Source organism: Sinohyriopsis cumingii, chromosome 11, assembly GCF_028554795.1.
Source record: "Sinohyriopsis cumingii isolate HCF-2022 chromosome 11, ASM2855479v2, whole genome shotgun sequence".
In the NCBI taxonomy this organism is placed as follows: domain Eukaryota; kingdom Metazoa; phylum Mollusca; class Bivalvia; order Unionida; family Unionidae; genus Sinohyriopsis; species Sinohyriopsis cumingii.
The window spans coordinates 97,956,290-97,965,400 of record NC_142971.1 but is presented as its reverse complement, the minus strand read 5'-3'; positions in this window follow the sequence as shown (position 1 = coordinate 97,965,400).

The following is a 9,111-nucleotide window of genomic DNA, read 5'->3' as shown; positions in this document are numbered from 1 at the left end:
ATATGAAGAACTGGCAAGTGTCCAAGTATTATGGTTTAGATTATTTCTGCAGACGAGATTGGTACAGACAAGGAATGTTCCGCATTCTATAAGTCTTCCGATAACATCTTCAAAATTGTAAAAGGTAGACTGTAGGGTGCACGAAGATTATGTTGGTGGGAGGGGATGAATTACAGTTATAGACCGGTCAAATTTGATGGAGGAACAGTTGTTACATTATCTTGACAGACGGGCTAATGACATTTATTAGATTTCAGCCAGATAGAAGAGGGTTTTACCCGAATTGTATATGTACACAACATATGGCTTTCAAGCAGTTCAACACAATGTACAAGAAAGATACAACACTAGTATTTCTCTACGTGTAAATGTCGGGATTATCTATTTTACATAATGAAAGTACGCGTGTGCTAATTTCTGATATATATATATATATATATATATATATATATATATATATATATATATAGTTCAAAACAATATAATAGACTTCAGTAACAAACAGAAATTAAGGCCAACACATAGTGGCGGATTGTTCATCAGCCAGACAAGACAGTTGACTAAGGTGGCAAAATACAGGTGGCTGCAGATTTGCAGATTTTAAGTACGAAAATCTGCTTTGTTAAAAAAAGATTTATTTTCCAAAAATAAAAAGCTCCAGTTAAATGTTACCATTATTTTTAAATCCGTAAAGATATTTAAAGATTCTGGGTTTTAAGGCTTTGTTTTGGATGGGTGGGTAGGGTGTGAGTCATTAAAAATCTTAAATCCTACATGGACAAAACAAGGAGGATTTACACAGTTTATCATTGTGTTGATTGGCTGCATTAATTTATTTATTTATTCCCTTGTGCAGGCCAATTTTTTTTTCAATATAAAATATATTGTGAATAAACATTTTTTCAGCACGATTGGCTATGTATTTGTCATACGTTCATATGAAACTTATATTCACAGATGTACTCTGTGTATGTGTGTGTGTATGTGTGTGTGTGTGTGATTTGGATTTTAATGTCATATCGCTACGATGTCTGCGATGTGACAGTTTATCGTGATGCCTTGCACTTTTGCATCATGCAGACATATATCATCAGATCCTGACACCAACCATTCCTAGCACTAAACTGTTAATGCTGAACGCCAAGCGAGGCAGCTGCTAGTACCATTTTTATAAGTTTTTGGTATGATTCAGCCGGGGTTCTTTCCTATTTAATTGCTACAGAGTATTAGCCCCTTTATATATGAATATACCTAGTATTTTCTTCTGCGTGTGTTGTTGGCAAAATATGGATAGGGTTCTCCGAGGTAGAATATATATATATATATATATATATATATATATATATATATATATATATATATATATATGCTGGTGATCTCTGTCGTTTCCAATTTAGTATCCAGGGACTAATTTCCTGAGACTATGGATGTACCCTGGGGTTAATGTCACTTGCATCTATAAATTTGTCTTTTCGTACTCATTAAATGTATACGTGGTTATAGGATGGTGATCTCAATAGTTTCAATGTTCTGCCTCAGGGAATACGCTTCCGAGGATAGAAAAAGACCTCACCCTGGGCGTGTGTGTGTGTAAAATATGTTGAAACATGGCTTGTTGATCATACACATGTGAGATATACAACACATGAGCTTTTGGAAAGTTATGTAGATAAACACCTATGAATTGGTTTTATCTCCAGTGGAGTGATCAAAATTTTAAAAGTGTTGTCACAATCTACACTTATTGGTGTAGACATAAACATAAATAACAGTAAGGTACTTTCTGGAAATGCCGAAAGTGAAAGTTACGAAACAAAAGAGGTTTAAGTAAGCAAATAAAGGAAATGTTTGGTATTACTGTCACCATATTATTGTTGACTATATGTCTACATCGTGGCTTTTTGTAACCTTATCCTCATGTCCAAGGTCACCTGCCAATGTAATCATTTCCTTGCCAAGTTTCGAACCGAAAAAAAACATATTTACAGACATGAAACTGAATATATCACTTGTGATTCACATACCAATTTCATGGTTCTATCTTGAAGGTCAAAGTACAAAAATGTTATATCCAGACTGTAGCTATGTAGCTATGAAGGTGTTTAAAATATTGGGAGGAAAGTATGTACATTGACATATCACGAATAGAGAATGTGATGCATAATAAGTTCTAGGTCATTTTTCAAGGTCACGATCATATATATATATATATATTCACCTGCAATGTGCATTGGCTGTTTTTGTTTCGTTATTTTTATTTTCACTCTTACATTTTTATACCACGCAACCGTTCATAAGTAAGGTTAAATAAAAAACATTATTTCATGAAAACTGTAGGAACAGTTTGGTATATTATAGGGCACAAGGAAATTAATACCTTACCTGGAGATTCTGAAGTCTGTAGTTGCTGATAGAAGTCAAATTAATATTAGAAACATAGATGATAAAAACGTTTTTTTCGTTTTTTATTTTACCTCGAAAAACGCGTTTTCTTTTACGTTTTTTTTTTTGCGTTTTTTATATGACTTCATTCACACGAAAAAGCGAAACCGTATACAGTGCAAGAGAGTGCGAGATGTAGCGTTTGTGCATGCAAATCTTCGCCTAAAGGAAAAGCTGGACAATATAAATTATATGGAGGAAACCACAGAGTGGTCAGATCAGTCAGATGGTGATAACGACATTGAGTGAAAAAAATTTCAATGTTATCTGGACTACGGTTTAAAACTTTTGACATTTTTTCATATTTGTATCACTGAAACTTTAAAACTGGTATGTAGCGTGTAAATAAGTAAAATATTGATTTTTGTGTTGCCTAAAAACTACTGGAACGTTTTTTTTTCGTTTTTTATTTATTGAGAAAAAATGCGTTTTTTACGTTTTTTATTTTAATTTTAACGTTTTTAACATCTATGATTAGAAAAGTAATAAGTCCTGTCCATACAGGCAATGTGCATATCTATTATCTTTAAATTCAAAGATATGCAATTTGCATTACGTGTTTCTCATGTCATAAACAAGTTGGTTCAGTTTCGTCTATAAGATTCTTCTCTACATATTAATATCACTTGAGATCTTTTCATTACTATCATTGACGCTCCTAAGAATTATGTAAGTCTCAAAAAGCCTTGGCAATAATTTGAAGCCGAATACATTATGTAAAAGGCATGGAAAATGTGGTTCTGGTCATGTCCGTCCGTCCGTCCATCCATCCATCCATTGGTAATGTAGTGCACCATCCATGAAATAGATTTTGAGATATGATTGGGTGTGGTATAAAAATGTGAACAATGGTTTAAAAAATTAATATAACCCTGGGGATGGTGACCCGGGGAATAGGAAATTATGGGATGAAGATTTAAAAAACAATAAAATCTTTCTGAAATTATATTTCTGTCATCTTCAAGGCTCGTGAGTCTCAGGTTTGGGGGAGGGGGATGCTACACCTGGGTCCTAACTTGATAACTTTTCATATCCCCAACATAACCATATTTAAGTTCGAAGGACTTGGGGAGACAAAACAGACATATCTCCATTACAGACAATGGGTCATGCCACTGAGGTTGTGATCTTGCCCCAGGTTCGTAACAAACTGGAAACAGTTGAGATCCCCACCCTATAACCATATATACATTTAATGTGCATTAGGAGATAAATGCACGAAATGTGCATGCAGCACAGTCCCAGCATCATGACCCAAGAGCATGTGACATGCTCTTGGCTCATAACTTGGAACAATCCTACCTTATAACCTTGTATATACACTGACGGGATATGAAAGGATAAATACACACTTACAGTGTTGCAACATTGACCCCTGGGTCAGTTCGTGGCCTATGTGTCAGAGCTTGGAAGTGTGGGAATATGCATTGACCTAATTCTAATTTTTTTTCACTGTATCTCACATTCAAAAATTACGCATCATGATGTTTTGGATTATGCCGAGTCTGGTGTTTACAAAAGCTATCATCCAGTGTGAAAACTATACAAGTAACACCGTCCACATGGATCATAAATACAATATGGAATCACTGTGTACATAGATACTTGTATAATTTTGTAGAAAATCTTCAAACATGCCTCTGCATGCAGCATTTATTGCAATCAACCCATTGACTGGACAAGTTTTTAAATTTACTGAAATCAACCCATTGACTGAACAAATTTTTATATTTACTGAAATCAACCCATTGACTGGACAAGTTTTATATTTACTGAAATCAACCCATTGACTGGACAAGTTTTTATATTTACTGAAATCAGCCAATTGACTGGACAAGCTTATGTAATAATAATAATAATAATGAGGACTTCGTATGGCGCCTAATCTTTAGAAGCTCTAAGCGCTTTACAACATTAGACAACACCTATAAGACAAAAATATATAATGATATGATTACAAAAACAAACACCATGCAATTAGAAAACATTAAAAAAAAAACATGCTGAGAATATATAAGGTAGGAAACATTATTAGGTCAAACATCATAACAGGAGAGTGTGTCGATTTTGATGGTCAGAGATCAAGGTTATATTAACTTTCTGGGTGAATGTTGCAACCCTGAAACTGATAAAGATAGTGGTATGGACATTGGTAGACTTGGACAAGTTCTCACCTTCATGATTCTCACTTCAGGGTCAACCTTGAACATTAATTAGTACGTGTGATGGGACTGCAAGTCGTGAAATTTTGTACTATAGACCATTAATTGATGTTGTCATGTATCATTTTTATGGACCTGTCTGTAAGGCAATGCCTCACGTCAGTATAATTTTTGTTTAAAATGTCGCCCATAAGCAGTTAAATTGTTACAGATAACAAAATCAAATATATTAATGTCTAATCATATATGTATCATGTACTCGTATCACCATCATCACTCTATGATCGAAGTTACACGTGAAGGTTATTGACTTTTTGTACTAGGGCTGTAGCTTTAAAGCCATAGAAGGTAGTGTAATGAACTTATGCTTAAGTCATAATGTCTGAATGTGTTATTTATTTTTCATGCTATCTCCATCAAGGTCAAGATCAACATTCTCTATTTTTATGTCAAGCTCAGAAATTCTCGAGGAGAGTAATTGTTGGACGAAATTTTGCATATTTATGCATCATGGCCAAATGTCACGTCACATAAAATTATTATCGTCATGTTTCAGTGTCAAGGTAATTTTTCATGGTTGGGCTGTAACTTTGGAGCTGTTTATGTAATTAAATATAAACAACATTTTGGCCCGTGTGCCTTGTAGCACTATAAAGATCCTATCTACAAAAGGTAAGGTCACGGTCATCTCAATATACTTATTTATAATGTCTTGGCTGTAACTTTCAAGTCTTTTGAAGTAGTATTATCAAATTATGGTCATATGCAAATGTACATATTTTACCTATCAAGTTTTGAACTAAAAACTCATATTTAGATAAACGAACCTGAATCTGCTCATATCCATGACGGACTAGCAGGGTTTACTCTGCCCTTGAGGATAAATGTACTCAGTATGCCCCATTAGAAGTTCTGAAGCTGTTGAAGATATTGACAGGAGAATGTGTATACATGTACTGACATATCTTGACTAGAGGAGTGTAATATAGCATGTTCGAGGTAATTTTTCAAGGTGAAGACCAAGGCCTGAACACTTAATTCTGGCAACCAAGATGTACTTAACTCTGTTGCTATGTTACGTTATAACGTGAAACTGGATACATACATGGATCTTAAGTCAGGTACATTGTATTATGAAATTGTCCATCCACACATCTGTTAACATTTATTGTCCCGCCCAAAACTTACGTCTGCTTGTAGAGATTTTCATGAAACGTTTCTAAATATATATTATGACTCGATGGAGTGTCACGTACCATAACCAGGCCAACTATTCCAAGGTCAGTTTCACAGCAAAGGAATATATCTTTCTGGGACTTGTATATACTGGAGTATAACCCTGCAACTAATGAAGATCTTCTAATTAAACTTTTCGTATGTGTTTATCGTGACTTGTCAACATGTTATATACCATAGCCACGCACAATGTATCAAGGTCAAGGACATAATAAGGAAAAATGTAATTATATGACATGTATCCTGATAGAATATAACACTTAAACCAGTCAAGATATTTAAATTAAAATTTGCCTACATATGGCGACAGAAAAGGCGAACAGTGTTCTTTTTCTAAAATAAGTAGTTCCGAATACAGTTCTCAATATCTTCAATTAAATCGGAGGTTCCTTTTCAAACTGACAGAAAAGGCAGGAGATGTTCAGACACGCACACACATACACACACGCACGCACGCACGCACGCACACACACACACACACACACACACACTAGGACTACCTAGGCTATTTCATTGAAACAAACATATGAACTGCATGAATGCTGGCATAGTAATTTCCCGAAAATCATACATTTTGTACGCAGGAATTTCTTCGCGAAAAAGAAATAGCAATCTATTTGGGCCACTTCAACTACTTCTACGATTAGATTGACTTTAGGATTGACAGAGAAGCTGAGAATGTAAAAATAGTTTGGTGCATTCACAACTTCTCGATCAATCGTCGTTTCGTAAATGTCAAGTTGGTCCTAATGGCAGCTAAGGAAGCTTTCAGCATACGTTCGAGTTATCTTGAAATCATGAGTTATGATTGATTTTCAGGATTACTACCTGTCATTTATGCCTGGGACTTCCATTTCGAGGCATCACGTGACTGTAATACGTATAGTTGAGCTCCATTTGTAAGCGAGGACCCCCATACCTTGTTCATACAGTGTTCATACCTTGTTCATACATTGTTAATACATTGTTCATACCTTGTTCATATATTGTTCATACATTGTTCATACATTGTTCAGTCTATTGCATCGAACACAAACTTAATTTAACATTTTTCCTACATTTTAAATCAAGAAGAAATAAAATAAATGGAAAGTAACATATTTGAAAATATATTGAGTAAATGATACTTCAGACAATGATGTAATATACAAAAGTATAAAGAATGATTTGGTGCATTCACAACTTAATATCAGCCAAATTTGCTAGAGAAAAACCAAAGAAAAATATTCAGCAACGCGAGCGATCAGCCGGCAATAATATCGAGAAACCGTATAGGACAATCAAGATTCATAGGATCGAATACGTGTCTCATATAGAATTATGAACAAACAAAACTAAACTTGAAAAATAACAAAATATCTCCAGAAGATTCAAATCTACTCCATCAGCCAGCTATTTCCACGGGGAAAAAATAAGTAAAAAAAAACATCAACGTTTCCAAATCAATAAATCAAATGGATTGTCAACCAGAGATTGTAACATCGGCAGGCATGAACAAACAAACTTATGCCTAAGGTGTAAAAACGGGGCAAAACAAACTGCACTTTATTAGATCTGATTCTTGTTGACAGTGATTATATTCTACATGATAAAGATCTTTCATACCGTCCAAGGTCTAAAGCTCACGATAAGATAAAACTGGCATAAGACACTTTTTAAATTTGATAACAAAATTAAAATTTTAAAAATAAATAAACATCAGTCTTTTGTATAAAAAGTCTTCTTTAATGCCCTCGATAGTCATCTTGATGTTACATTGAAGCTAGTACATATACATTTTAACTGTCTCATAAAATAAAAAAACACTTTACTGACATTTCATGGAGACAAAAAAAAAAAACAAAAAAAAACTGAATGATAGAGTAATTTATACACAACTTTCTGATAGTCCTTCTCAAGAAGTTATAGTTTAAAAAAATCGATGAATTGATGAAATCTCTAGAGACAATTACTCCATCTACGATGAATTTGACATTTTTCCAACAAGCAATACGCACCCCTGGTTTTATTCTCTACCTAAACCACGTACTTCACTTGATAAATCACTAACATTTGTGTACCATTGAAGGGCTATAATTTCTGCATGTATTTCGTATATTGATAATATATCTTAACATATTAATCACAGTTTACAATCTTTTATCAAGTGTCCTCCCTCATATGTAAACAAAACTTTAAATTTCATGTGCAAATTGAACTCTCTTCCAAAATTATCGGACAAATCATTCCAAGTTACACTTGATATTGCCTCTTTCTACCAAAATATACCACACAAATATAATATCGAAGCTTGTGAATACTAAGTAAAGATTAAAATACATTTAGACTATCAATAGAAAACATCGGTGATTAAAAACAACTTGTACTTGAAAACACCCTTTTCTCAATTGGGTGATACAAGCAAATTTCAGGTACAGCATTGGGTAGTCTTAAAACTTCTCTTTATTCATCGTCATTCGTGAGTAAAATGATTTCTTGAATGAATGACTTTTAAAGCCAGACATGTGGCTAAGATTTCTGGATAACAATTGTATCATCTGGAATCATTCATCAGTAAACCTATAGAGTGTTTAAATAAATTTCACCCTACAATTAAATTATATTCAGCGGGTCTAAAAATAAATTATAATATTTAGAGACGATGCTGATAAAAATGAAAGTAACGAAATAACTATGACGATAAATGTTCATCAGTATGTTGAATATGCATCGTGTCATCCAAAATCACGTAAAGAAGGAACAATTTACAGCCAAACGAAAAGACATAGAAGATAAAAAATAATTATTTCTAAAGTCTTTAAAACATATTTGACCGAATTACGTCAATATTTTTAAAACAGAAATTAGCTAACTCACATTATAAATGTGCACCTTCCCATGCACGTCCTGATTCAGCGAATATGTATTTAAAATAAGGGACAGAAATGAGAATATTATTCCTTTCGCCTTTCGTTATGGAGTAAAAATCGATTTTACCTGACGCAGGTAAGATTATCCTAAAATATTGTTTTGGGAGGGTCTAATGCAATTATTTTGTAATATAAGTATTACATCAATTCACAAAACCTGGACTACACATGCATACAACAGAACTATGAATCTCAAATATTTATTTGTATAGTTCTAAATTAATTACATTATTTATGAAGGGTTCATGAACTAAATGTAACATATCCAAAAGTTCGCACTAGTCTCTAATTAATGTAAATACTTAATTCAGTAGCAGTTATACCAGAAACAGTTACGACGCGTTATGATACTTGTACAACAT